Consider the following 14,890-nt stretch of genomic DNA (forward strand, 5'->3'; position numbering starts at 1 on the left):
CTCTCATGGTTTGTCAAGTCAAACTACAAGTGAAGCAAAATAAACTTGTGCCTTTTTTTCTGTGTTACTATTGAAGAGGATGTGAATCAGAACAGCATATGGTGTAATTTAATTACTTCTATTAATAATAAAGACCACTGAGAGGATTGAAGTGATTGTTTTATTTCTCAAATTACCATCCTTTATAGGGTTTAGGTTTTTATATTTTAGATAATAAATTAATTTATCTCCTGTCAGATATAACTAGAAAAAGCAACATTTTAATGCTTGAGATGGCAACATCTAAACTGCATACCAGTAATTATCTTGTTTTTGACAGCTGCCCCAAAGACAGTTATACAAAGGTTTATTTTTGTTCTTGCAATTTTCTGCAGGGTTTACACCATCAAAAGTTATATGCCACCATGGGTTATCCATACAAAATTACAGTAGCTGAGATGATTGATCTGAAATGAATAAATTTGAATAAATCTAAATGATAATAGAAAATATCAGGTATTGAAGTTAATACTTCAACAAAACAACATGTTAACAAAATTCCATTGATCTTTCTGTTCAAATGCATGAATCCTTATAAAAACAATGATGATTCACTACATATATTCTCTCTAATAAATGAGACTACATGAAATATTAAGGGTAATTTCAATATTGATATATGAAGAATAACTGAAAACTGAACTAAAGCATTATTTCTTGCTGTCTGTAACTTCTTAATTTTTCTCATTAAATAGGATCATAATCAGAGTACATATTTAAAAATACAAAAATATAGAAATACTTTTTAAAAATAAACTTATTGAATTATGACAAAAATGTTAATACAGCATATTCACTTCAATTTTGAATTATTTAAACTTTTATTTTTATGATTAATGTTATCAATTAAGAATAGTTTTAGGCTATAAATAATAAGACAGCCTTATTCTTCCAGCACAAATGTTTAATATAATGACAGATTGAACAGTTTCTGTTATAATTTTCAATTTAAAATACTTTCAGACTAACACAAATATCAATTAACTGTCAAAACTCTAAAAATTTCCTAAAGTGACAAATGGAACAAATAAACAATTTAATGATTAGACTTTGAGTTACATATAGATGATTTCCTTTAAAAACCTTAAAGGAATACAATAATAAATATAAATTACCATAATTTCATGTGAATAATCCATGGTTATGTATAACCCATACAGGCATATAGTAACAAAAAATTGCTAGTATGGGGAAAAAACCTTTGCATAATCCATCACTATATATATTTTGCACTTTTTCAAGGTCATCAAAAACATGATGCTGGTTCACAGCTTAGAAAATACAGTCTCACACAAACTTTTTTTTTTTCCCAATTTCTTTCATTTTATTTTTGTTAGCAGTTCTTTGCAGATGTCATTACAACATAAGTAAAACTGAACAAAAATAGAAAAACTAGAATATTTGAAAATAGGGATTACATTACTGATAAAAAATGCATTGATAAATATATCAGTAATTTGTTATATTTACTGATAAATTGATACATGATAATTTTTTAAGCCAAATATTTATTTGTGTAAACTTTCACCTAGGGTAGATGTACCAGTTTTGGCCGATATAGTACCAGTTCTGGCCAGAAAACAAATTTAACTTAAAAATATAATCACAAATGAAACAAACTTTTATTGTTAACTGTGTGAACAGTTAACAATAAAAGTTTGTTTCATTGGACAGATTTGAATATGTGGTGATTATATTTTTAAGTTAAATTTGTTTTCTGGCCAGAACTGGTACACTGGCCAGAACTGGTACACTGGCCAAAACTGGTCCATCTACCCTATATTTATATTTTTATAAATTAAAGACAGAAGCATCAAACATTTTTATTTAAATTGTAAAAATAATTTACATCATTTATCTATTAAATTACTACTTTATAGTTCTTTACAATTTTTAAAGTATCATATTACAGCTTCATATTGGACAGTTTGGCAGTTTGTTTCTTAACCCATTATACCTAGATATCAATAGTGATTTTAGTTGACAAAATGAAATACATTTATTTAAATATGAGTGCTTTTAATGGCCACATTTTACTCACAGCAACTAAAAAATTACACTATACTCTATTTCTCAGGTGACAAAACTTTTGTTATTCAAAACAGGAAAAAAGAAAAAATGGAAATTCAATTGGCAAAGAGCATTAAAGATTGTTTACTTGCCAACTTATCATTGAGTTAGCAACTAAACAATCATTAGTGTGCTAATTTTTGAATTTGGAGTCAAAATTTAAAAATTACTAGTAATTTACTGGTACAGTAGTAATGTTTTGGAAATTTACTGTTTTTCCAGTAATAAAAAAGTAGATAAATTTGCAACCTCTACATGAAAATGAATCTCCTAAAATGCATTATATCAAAAATACAATTGTTTAATGAATTTACACATTGTTTTGCATCATTTCTATCTTATCAAATAAAAATATGAAATAATAATAGATCAAGTGTCAATCATTCAACTCTTATTTGCTGAAAAGAAGTAACACATGATAGAAACAACAACCAGTTTCTAAATAGTTTTCTGAGAGTGATTACCTAGAAGTCCACCAGTAGTTGAGTGGATAAAACCACTGAAAACTAATAGTTGGTCATGGTTTCATGCCTCTCCCTCACCAACAAGTTGGCCATGAGTTTTCTGGGTTTTATTCACATCAGTAATGTCTAAATAGGAGCCACTTTCTAATAAAAAAAACTTCCTGGGAGGCTTTCCCCATTGGCAAATAGTGTTGCCACCTTTTCAAAATTGCTGACCTGGACAATAGGTTAGTTCCAACAAAAGTTCCTGACTGGTTTGAATTTGAAACTGTACGAGGCATGCGCAATGTCATTTTACAGCCAAAAACTGAACAATGCACATACCAGCTTTAAACCAGTTAGAGACTTGTATTGGAACAAACTTAATATTTGCTAAAGATATTTGCAAGTTAGAATTATAAATGTACATTTTCTGTCACTCTTAGCCTAGGGATAAGTTTGGGTGGGAGCGAAAAGTTAAAGTTTTTAACCGTTAAGATAAAATACTCGCAAATATTTTTATATATTTATTTTGTTTTATCATAATTTCACAATTTCTACGAAAATCAGACAAAGTAATAATCAATCCAGACCACAAATTTAAAAACTGACTTGTCTGAGTAAAACTAGCCTGGTGGCAACACTATTGGCAGATCACCCATGTGTTATGTTGCCATAATCAAATAAAACCAAACCATTACATAAAAAAAAAGGAATCACCAGAAACTTGTCAATTTTCAAGATATATGTCCAAGTAGGAATATCAAATGTTTAATAATATCAATTTAAAGCACTATCTTTAAAACAAATGACTCCATATCTTCATAACATCCAAAAACACCAGTAAATGCTAAAACAGTTCATCTGAATAAATTACTTGTCTGAAAGTTTTAAATCTCATCTATGATGCAAACAAGATTTAAAAACACATTTAATCCACAATTTATAAAAGTATTGACTCAAATTGTTTTAGATCTTGAAAGTTTTTCTATGACCTTATGATTGATGTACAGAGAAGATTAGTTCATACCTTATGAGAACAGAAAAGAGACTAAATAGATTTGCACATTACTAGTGACATACTTTCATTGCTTTTTGGTTAGCAAGAAAAGTTAACAAAAGCTCTATTCTACTCTGCTGGAAGTCCACAATTGTTTGCATTATTCAGCATGGATACTTAAAATTGAAATGATACACAGTCAAACCTTGGTTTTCAAACTTAATTTATTCCTAAAAGTTGTTTGAAAAATTGATTTGTTCTCAAACCAAAACAAATTTTCCCTTAAGAAACAATATAAAATGGATTAATTCATTCCTGATCCCCAAAACAAAAAAAATTCTTTTTTTCTTTTTTACCTTTTTAGTTGTATTTCATGCATAAAAATACTTACAAATGCAATATTATATTATATATTGTGAGGTTTGCCGAACGTTAGTCAGAATGTCGCGCGGTCACGATCCACGTGTGGGAGTGAAAGAAACTCTCAAGAGACAGGTTTTCATTCGTAACCCGTTTATATAACAAAAAGTGCTTACAACTACAATATACTTTTATCAGCGGCGGCGTTCGAGTCTTCTGGGCCTCCTCTCGGAATCGAAAGTCCACAAGAAAAGTCCTCCGATGTTTCGCAGGAGTATGATGGCCTCGGGGCGCACTGTTCAGTTTCTCGAGGGAGAGTTCCGGAAGCAGGGACGATTCAAATTACAGGTGACAAATCCAAGGGAGTGGGTGACCTTCCAAAAGAGATGTAATCCAACTGCCGAAGATCACAACAAAAAAAACCCCGTCGTAAAATCGCGAGACAAAGCTCTAAGAGCCAAGAACCGAGAGAACTAATAACCGAGAGAACGTCACATCCCTTTTTTTCAGGGTTTTTATAACTTTCTTTTGAGTCCCAGATCGAACATTCCGATAGGTCGATGTCGATTTGACTCCGCTCTCTAATTGGCCCCCCCCTCGTTACGCATTGTAACGAGATCGGAACCCCGGTCGTCGGATGAGTCAACATCGACTGACAATTCGATTCCTACCGAAGATGTTCGATCTAAGTACTCAAATTTATCTATTGTTTCAACCTGAGAAGAATAACTTTCTCAGAAATTTCTACAGTCATGTCCTTTTATGGACATGTAATATTCACTTTTCGTTTAACTATTTTTTTTCTTGTCTGATGGTTTCTTTTTACAACGTTAATTTATAATAACAACAATTATTATTATTTGCTTCTATACAAAAATTACAAAAAAAAATTTTCTTATTTGCACAAATAGTAGGCCCACTTCCGAAGCTTCACAATATAATGTAGTATCTATATCTACATGCATTTAATATATATATATATATTAAAAGCAAAATGTTCCATCATCACCAACCAAAACTGTCACTTTACAAAAAAGTGCTATAAATAGACTTGACTCTGCCTGGATGAAATATAACCAAATCAATCAAGACAGACAACAAGTACACACTTTCTGAAATATCTGTTTCAATTGCTTTGATTTAAATTTCAATTAATTAATTAATTAATTAATTCTAGTTTTATTTTTAATTTTAGTTTCAGTTTTGGTGTGAAAAACAGGGTTTTAATTAACTGGCTACCTAGTATAAATAAATATTAAATTACCGTATTTTACAGACTATAAGACGCACCTTAATTTCTAAGCAATTTTTTTAAAAAAAATACCTATAAGACGATACGGAGTATAAGACGCACCTGAATTTTGGAGGCAATTTTTCAAAGAAAAAAGTGCGTCTTATAGTCCGTAAAATACAGTAATTATTATTATAATATATAATATTATATTAATAAATTTTTGTTATTTAATTTGAGTTAAGTATCTTTGAACATGGATTCATGTGTGTCCTTTACATTATGCAAATGTCAATTAATGTAGTTTTATTAATTAATTTGATTTAAATTCAATTGCAACATGTACTGATAAACTGTAGTAGTATCTTACCCGCATGCTCATTGAAATCTAATTTGAATAACAACGTCATCAATGGTTGTGTTGTGATGTCTATGACACAATGTGATCTCAAGGAACTTCTGAATCGATAGTCCTGGCACTGATTGGTCAAACCATTGATTTCAACACAGGGAGTATAAGGAGTTGACTGTCTGTTTCTCTCTAATCTGTGGCCAGTTCTTTGCCGAGCAGCACGGTCAGCAACTAAGTTATCATATAGCAACTGGAGCATATATGGCATTCAAAATTTTGTTCGTAAATCAAACTGTTCTAAATGCAAGGCATTTGAAACCCAAGGTTTGACTGTATAATATATATATATATATATATATATATATAACTTAGCTAAAATATCAAAAATACCCTTTGGGATCATCTTCCTTAATTTATTTTATAAGATTACAATATTCTTTGCTCACTCTTCTCAAATTAATTAACTGCATGTACTCTTTAATTTTTTAAAGAATTTTATAACTCAGGCATGTTTTTGGTTGTAGCAAAGAGATATCATATTTTAAACTGTAAATACTTTCAGTATTTACAGTTCTGTTGAAAACACATGCACATTTCTCTCTTTCATTGTTTTATAGTATGAATGTTTATAAGAAGAGAATATCAGAAAAGGGAAGAGAGACTTTTTGAGAAGATTTTGTCTTCAGAACCTAATAATATAATTGCTATTTGGACGAAAATTTACAAATTTAAGAGAGACATTCTCTTTTCCATTTTCATGAAATATGAACTGGCATATAATGAATGAAAGAGAATGAAGGGTAAGGCCTACATATACATTTGTCAAAAGTGAAATCACAACACCACAAAGAAATGTGCATATCCACAGAAAAATTGCAGGGCCGGTAGAGATGACAAGAGATATGCAAATGATTAAAAGAACAAATAAAGATAAGCAACACTGTTTACTCAGTAACAAATATGGCCCCCACAGACAGTTACACAGGCCGTTATATGGTAAGGCATATTATCAATGAGGCTATTAATGGCTGCCTGAGGTATCCCTTGCCAAGCTATGTCCACTGCAGTGCACATGTCACCTACAGTATGTGGAAGTGGACCGATACACCTCATATCAGACGAGGTCTCACAGGTGTTCAATAGAAGAGAGATTTGGTGAGGCTACTGGCCTGGGAAGGATGTGAATTTGTTCAGGATGGCAAGAGTTTGACTTGCAACATGCAGTTGAGTATTATCTTGATGGAACACTGTGTTAAATTGTATAAAATTACAATTATGTCTTATTAAGATAATTTATAGTTTATTTGAAAGATTAGGTTAATATATGCTGCAACAGATGCTAAGAAAAACTATGCAGTTTTCAGTGAGGTTGCTATGTCAAAAAAAATGGTACAATATTGGTTAAAGATATTCAAAAATCGGTAATCAAATGTTACAGATGAATTTTGGGCAGAAACACTTCCAATCATTGACAAAGATATGTTGAGGCTTACAGTTCAAAATGACCCTAGAATGAGTGTACAAGAACTTGACATTGGGACTTGATAGTCTTCTGCAAAATTTTAAAAATTTAAAGAATTAAGCTATGTGAATCACTTAGATGTCTAGGTGATTCATCAGTTAGTTAAATGAAAAACTTTGTTGGATAGAATAATAATATGCAGTAGGTTGATGTTTCATCAAAAAGAAAGATCCATTTTTGAACTACTTTGTAATTAGAGATGAAAAATAGATATTGTATATTGTTTAAGTTCGTTTTAACTGATGATGGCTGTTTAAAACAGTCGAAAACGTTATTATTATTAAATATTTTTTGCTGGAATTATCAAGGTTTTTTGTTTTTAATATTTTTGATATTGTATAACAAAATTGTACATAAAAAATTGGAGCAAGATTCATAAACCCCACTAACCACCCTCAAAACATGTGTTTACCAAAAGCAGGCAATATCTGTTTGGTGTGATTGCCAAGAAAATGTCCATTACAAACTAATGAAACAAAAAATAATAGAATTCATAAATTAAAAGAAAAATGGCAAAAAGATACCTGATAACAACAACAAATACATCATTCATTAAAATATAGTAATTAGTAAAATACAAAGTTCTGAAGATTTCCTTTACAAACCTAGAAAACTTTCTGGATAACCCAATACATCTCATTATGATGTTTGTTTGCCATATAAACTGGGTGAGAAATTTGATAAATTGAATCTCTATGTATGATTCATTTCTCAAATAAAAACATGATATATTTTTGAAGCACTTAGTGACATAATAATGAAACACGTGTCTTTTAGAATAAACAATGAGAGATATTAGAGAAAACAGATAATTACTATTGATATTAACTTAACAAAAATCAACTATATCCAATAAAGTTATGCTCTGAACCTGATGAAATTAGAAAAAAAGCTACCACTATTAGTTGTTCTGGTGATAGCACTAATACTCCATAATAATGAACTGATAGCAAGCAATCAAAACATCACTATGGAGTAATAGTGCTATTTACTAAATGACTAAATGCAGTTTTTTCAGATTATGACAATATCACAACATCATAAGAAACACAAATGCTATAAAGATTATAGAAGTCAAATCTTTTTATTTGGTTAAACATTTTGGACATTTCAGGACTTCTTTGTACATTGTCCAACTCAAAAAAGTTTGAATCAGAATCTCATATGCAAACATCTGTGCATTTCCACTGAATGTTGTAGGGATAATTCAAAAGTGTAAACAGTTTTTTTTTTAAAACTAGAACAGAACTTTTGTTTGATTTGCCCTTAAACATGGATAATTTAACCTTAGTGAGTGATTCCATATATTGTTAAAGAGATGACAAAATTCTCTGCATTTTAGCCAAAAAAAAAACAACTTCCTATATCTCAAGAATTGACAATGAAGTGGAAAACTAATCATGTACTCCGAACCAATTATGGTGTGTAGATAAACAAAACAAACATTTTCAAACTCCTTCCAAGTTCTTTATCAGATTTTGTAATGATTCTCCAATGGTTCTTCATAACAGCTTTTGGAATAAAATTCAAATAAGCATTCAAATATAGAGAAGTGGAAAGCATCAACAGAAGTGATTGCAAGTCCATATCTTGTTCATAAGAGTCTCTGTTAAGCAGGCATTTTGCAAACAAGACTAAAAATAAACCATTATTAACACAGAAAATGAAAAAGGCAAGATTAGCATAAGGCAAAAAACGTTGCTAATTGAACAATGAAACAGTAACATGTCATTTTCTCATTATCCAATTACTATTCCCAACTGATTCATTGCAAAGTAAACAAAAAATATTACTTGGAATGCCTTGTGAAGTTCAAAAAGTAGGCTCCAGGCCACTCTTCACTTCCAGATATATTTAATTATTGATATAACCATTTGCAGTTACTCATAGTACTGACTGGGGACGACTCCTACACTCCCAGTTCACCTAGGAGTCGTCCCCCATATTCTAAATTAATTAGTAAATACAGTAAGACCTCGCTTAACGTAGGGAATACGTTCCTAGACAACAAAGTGCTAAGCAAAACAGCATTAAATGAGGTCATTTTAACAGAGTAAATAAGAAAAGGAAAACACACCAAAAATAAACAGATTTTACTTTAATTTTAAGTTATTTTTTTATTAATTTGCATAATAATATATGTTAAATAACAGACAAACATATACACACAGAAATGTAAAGTTCATTTTTTGTGATGAAGGTCTGGCTCTTCTGAAATTCTTGTTTTTGTTTTTGTGATAAAGTTGTGTAGTTCATTTGTCGCTTTCTTTTTCTTTTCTTAAACAAATGTCAGTAGCAAGAGATTGCATCCAAAATGTCTCGTCTTGCTTTTGCACTCTTTTCAAAATCTGGATCATTCGCTACAATTTTATCAACTATTTTGGTTATCGTTACCAAACTTTTATTAAAGAAATCTGTAGAAAAATTCTTTGGATTCTTTGTTTTCAGAATCACTATTTTTCAGTTCTACAAGAATTACTTGTTCTGCCAGTTCTTGAAGGTCATTGTTGGTAAGGCTCTCACCAGAAACTTGCAGTAACTCCTCAATATCCTGTTCGTCTACATCGCCTAGTCCTGCTGTATCAATTAGGTTGACAATTTGGTCAACAACAAGCTCTTCTCATTGAGAATTCTTGGATACCTCCAGCCATAACTTCTTCCACACTCCAGTCATGCATTTATCAGTTAATTCTTGCCAAGTGAAGTCGATATTGCCTATAGTATGTATAATGTTATATTTTTTCAAAAACTACACAAAACAAACATAGATTTAAGGAAAGTACAGTGATACAACAAATTGCCACCTTTTGTTGATTGATTCGTGTTTGGGAATAATTGCATTATATACAAATCAATGAAATGCCGCAATAATTTGAATCAGCATAAATTTTGAGCTTTTTTTTAGGCTTCAAGCAGACTGTGTTATATCAAATCAGCATTAAGTGGGGTCTTACCGTATTATAATTATTATATTTAATAAAGGCCATGACACACTAGGCAATTTCTTGTCCTGGAGACATTCCTCTGAGTGACAAAAACCTGTTAACATTTGGCAATGTTCGGACACAGGAGCAGATAAGTTACCGGAATCATATAATCAACATTTCTACTTGATAATTATAAATTTTCGCTAACAGCACAAAAGCATGTATCTTTGAGTACCTTGTTGTGATATTCTTTAATAGTGTGGATATACCGTAAATTAGTTCTACAATTTAATTAATGAAATTAAATGTCATATCATATCAATCGTCAATTAATGACTATCCTCCATTTTTATTTTTGTGTTGTAAATAAGAGTTGTACTTATGTGATTAATCTGTGTGTGCTCATTGGTTACAGCAAGCAACAGGAGACTTTTTGTCTCCCACAGTTAAAGTGGTTTGACTCCCCAACGATTGCTCTTCCACTGCTCGAGAAACAGGTTTCTCTGTTGTCCAGCAACATGTCTCCCACAAAAATTAGCTAGTGTGTCACGGTCTTAAGAGATGGCACCTCATGCCTATCTCTAGTAACAAATTACTTAATAAGTTAATCATTAATAATAACACTTAATTAGCCAATTAATTACAGCAATAATTTTGTTTATTATTAGTTGTATAATACTTACTACTATTATTTATTTAGTAGTTAAATACATGCTATTTACCTAAGAGGATATCTCTTTATGATCAATATTTCTATCTTTCATAAGAAAGTAAAACATGGACTATTTGATAAGAGAAGTGAAGGTGTATTAGCAATAACATTATTGCATTATGACAAAACATAAGGCCCTGTATGAATAACATGAGTATGAGTTTCACATGACCAGTTTTCCTACAAAAGGGCAGGTTTCAACTCTGCTTTGTAGAGTTACACACATATATTGGATGCACACGAAAGAAAGGAGAAGCTAAAAACTATCACAGCACAAGCAACACAACATGGCTACTCATGGAATATCATTTAAGGCCTTAATAGACACTACAATTTCGATATATCCAACATTCCACACAGCACCACTAATGCAACTATAAACAAGGCCATCACATAATAAGATACTTGCACTTCTGTACAGGAAGATAGCAAGACTCAGTTTCCCACTGGCTTTCAAAAGGAGCCTGATGATAAATTCCCTCCTCAGGAATGCAAAAGTTCTACCTAGCTGTCAGCACTTATCAGGGACATATTCTATACCACTTATGGACCACTGATTTAACAGAGCATTAAAATATGTGTGATTCACAAAATGACACATCATCACCTGCATAAAGGAGCATCAAAATTCTATAAACAAGAGCCTAAACATCAATGCCTTGGCCATCTATGTCAGTGGCCCTGAAACTGAGGTACAGTACATTTTGATAGTACCCAAATTCTACACTGCATACACAATAGAATTTGACTCAGATTTTTAAAATTGTTAAAAATTTACAGAGACAGTCATTAACTTCAAGAATGCTAATTTGTTTCTATTAGTTTGAAACACCTACTTCTCTTCATAATCTTACAATCTACAAGTTATCAAGGGACCTAGTCCACCAATCAACAAGTCTGCATATTTTGAATTGATGCATTCCATCTCATTTGATTTGGATTTAGAATGTTAAATACCTGAAAATGTCCATTTAATATGGAAGAAAATGTTCACTAATGCAAATTTTTTACCTTTTCTGCTGGTTTTTTGGTTTTTATGATGATGTTTATTTCATTTAACTTGCTGCAGTTAGAAAAGCTCTTAATAATATTGTTTTATGTTTAGAATAAATTTTTTTGTTTCATGCATAGAATATATTCTATTCATTTTTTCACTGCATCAATTACTTTTTTACTACCTTTAATCACAGGTTTTCAGGAAAAACTGAAATCAAGTATGAAATTCTCAGCTTCAAACGAATATAGTTAATTTGCATAAGTAAATAGTAAAAATTAAAAGAAACCATATTTTCATACACAATTTTTAACAGAAATCAATTCAGCTTTTAAAATTCAAGTTGGTAGAGTTCTATTATGCATGTATTTGTTACAGTTTGTTACTAAAATATATATTAATTGAAACAAGCAAGGCAAAGCAATTTTGTGACACAAACAAAACACATAATGCTCACTAGCAATTGCATGGCTCAAGGATACTAGTATATTTTGTCATAATGCAATGATATCACTACTGATCAGCCTTATACCTCCCCTCTGCTCGTCAAATAGTCTTACTTTCTTATAAAAAAAAAAAAAAAAAATAGAAATATTGATCATAGAAATATATCCTCTTAGTCAGGTAAATAGCATGTGTTTAACTAATAAGAAAATGTTAGTAACAATATTCTTCTTGTTATTTGGACCTGCTGTGAAACTCAGCTAAAATGATTCCCCACACAGATTAACAATTGTTCTCCCATAATAAGATAGAACATTACATTGTTGTTATATTAATATTATAATTGTTTTAGCTGCAAGTATAAAGAATACAATAGGATATGTGATATTGTACATGAAGAAGCAAACAATACTTTTATAATTGGAATTCTACAGTTCAACTTGTTACTACAGAGGTATCAACATCAGTATGTTACTTGTGTGTTCTAGAATGTCAATTAAAAAGTTTGTTTACTTCTTTCTATTATTGAGGGCTTTTATACAATTAGAATTGAATGACTTTTTTATGTGTATTCCAATAGTCAATGCTCCTTTTAAGAAGATATGTAACCTTAAGATGACTTTTCAAACAGCTGAAAAATTTTTGCATAATTTTGCTGGATTATTGAAATGAACATTCTTAAAAGTTTTATTTATTATAAATTTGACATCAACATTTATCAGTAGGAAATGTATTAACAATTTAGCATTAGAAATAACTATATGTTAGTTCTGTTGTTACATTTAAATAATATCAATTACATACCCTATAACCGATGAATTCTGAGAAATCCTTTAACACCTGCATGCACATTTATTACTACACTGGAGAAGAAACAATCTTGAAAAATAAATTCTTAAGTTGATCAGCATTCCATACAAATATGACAAGGAATATTTATTATATATTTATATAGTATAATTAGAGTCCAATATTACTGCCATTTTACTTCTTGTATGCTAATACCTACAGAAAATAAAAATAGAAAATTCAAATAAAACTGTATTTTAATTTGTAATGTATAGTCATCATAAATGCCAGTATTAAATAAACAATTTTAAATAATAATCTCATTTAAACTTAAGAAACACAATACTGGTAATAAAGGTCAAGAAGTCATCCTTTCATTGGGTTGCAATTTGAAAAAATTCTACAGTTCCACTCACGCTTATTAATACTGGAGTGGAATTATAGCACCAATGTTCAACCCAAAGATGATCCAGCTGAAGGATAAAAAAATGTTAGTCATTGCCAAAATAATAAGCTACTAGAGAATTGTTTAGAAGGTACTACAAAGAAAATTTGATGCTAAAACTTGTAGACCTATAAATTCCCACTGTCATCTGACTGTCCATCTTGCCTTACTCTTGAGAACAAAGTTAGATAGATGAAAGACAAGACCATTTATGGAAACCTTAGAGACAGGAGGCTCTAATTAACTATATACAAACTTCCAATGCAAACCAGAAGTCATGTTATTTCAATTCAAAAATTTTCCCCTAAAGGTATTAGATAGATAACTGGCATGACTATTGTTAAAGAAAAAGTATGATGTATAGGGCCAAGCCACTACTAATTTGAGGTGGAGAGCATATATTTTAAATTAAATATTAAAGATTATTACAATTAAATTATTATTAAAAACGAAACTGTATATTAGAATGTAACAAACAACTAACATAAAAAACATCAAAATGGCCTAAATACAACAGATTTAACAAAAAAACAAATAATTTAACAAAAATCACAGATTGCTTATATAACTGCTGTTAAATTATTTAAATGTTTTTAACATATACATTGAGAATATTTTTGAAGTCGTGATGTATAATATGGATGAAAGATTACATTACTGTAATTTTCAATGAGAAGGAAAAAAATAGATGTGTATTTCAGTAATTTCATTCATTCACATCCCAATTAAAAGATTTATTTCATTTTTAAAAAAAGCATTATACACGTTTTGGCCCTATTCAGATTATAACAAAAACAAAATATAAACAATACAGTAATCTTAAAACCAACTTACTATATATTGAAGACAACACTAAACTAAAACCAATTTACAATATAATTACAATAATATATAGATATTTAATATCACATGATAACATTTTGATGTTTAGCCACAATCATTTTTTTTCCAACCAATAATCATTGATGAGAAGTAATAAAACGAAATAAAATAAAAAATAAATTAAATATACAGAATGAAATATTTTTATTTTTTAGAAATACAGTCACCTCTCACTTAAGCAATTCTTTCAGTTCTACAACCCTACAAATGTTTCAAACAAATGTATTTCCCCACATTTTACTGTCATTATTGTCAATCACAAAAACAGAGTGGGATCACTTTGCCATAGGTCAAACAGGTGTCCAGGAAGATAAGAAAGTAGAGAAGATTATCATGCTGGACATATCTGTTTTTAGGAAAAAAAAATGGCTGCTGACTATATGTTTAGATAAAACAAGTGGTAATATCATAGTTATATTTTTAACATTTTTCATTTAAGTTGGTCAATCTCTCTTTTGTACAACTATCTCACTTTTACAATTTTTATCATTGGTAATTGGTACCTTTAAAGTTGTATAACTGAGAGGTCACTGTATATTGTATATTTTTAATTTTTTAAATATTTTATGAGTTGTTTTACTGAAGTACATGGCCCTAAGGAGATATAAATTACATTACAATTACATTTTACATTAAATTGCATTAATTTTTACAAATATTTTCCCACAGTTCATTTAACA

At 30.1% G+C, this 14,890-nt stretch overlaps 1 protein-coding gene across 3 annotated transcripts in view; it reads right to left on the minus strand.

The window, feature by feature from the left end:
* Positions 1-14,890, minus strand: part of Tlk (Tousled-like kinase) — a 179,509-nt gene that overhangs the window by 112,620 nt on the left and 51,999 nt on the right. The window contains exons 2-3 of one of the 3 annotated variants that reach the window (XM_067271300.1): positions 12,899-13,099; positions 296-446 (exon numbers count right to left, since the gene is read on the minus strand). The exons of 1 other annotated variant lie outside the window; for it this stretch is intronic. The gene's annotated coding sequence lies outside the window, so the exon portion shown is untranslated. The remainder of the gene's footprint in view (positions 1-295; positions 447-12,898; positions 13,100-14,890) is intronic. One more of the 3 variants, XM_067271299.1, reaches the window with a different exon arrangement.

This window comes from Centruroides vittatus, unplaced genomic scaffold, assembly GCF_030686945.1.
Source record: "Centruroides vittatus isolate TY-2023 unplaced genomic scaffold, ASM3068694v2 contig_393, whole genome shotgun sequence".
NCBI lineage: Eukaryota > Metazoa > Arthropoda > Arachnida > Scorpiones > Buthidae > Centruroides > Centruroides vittatus.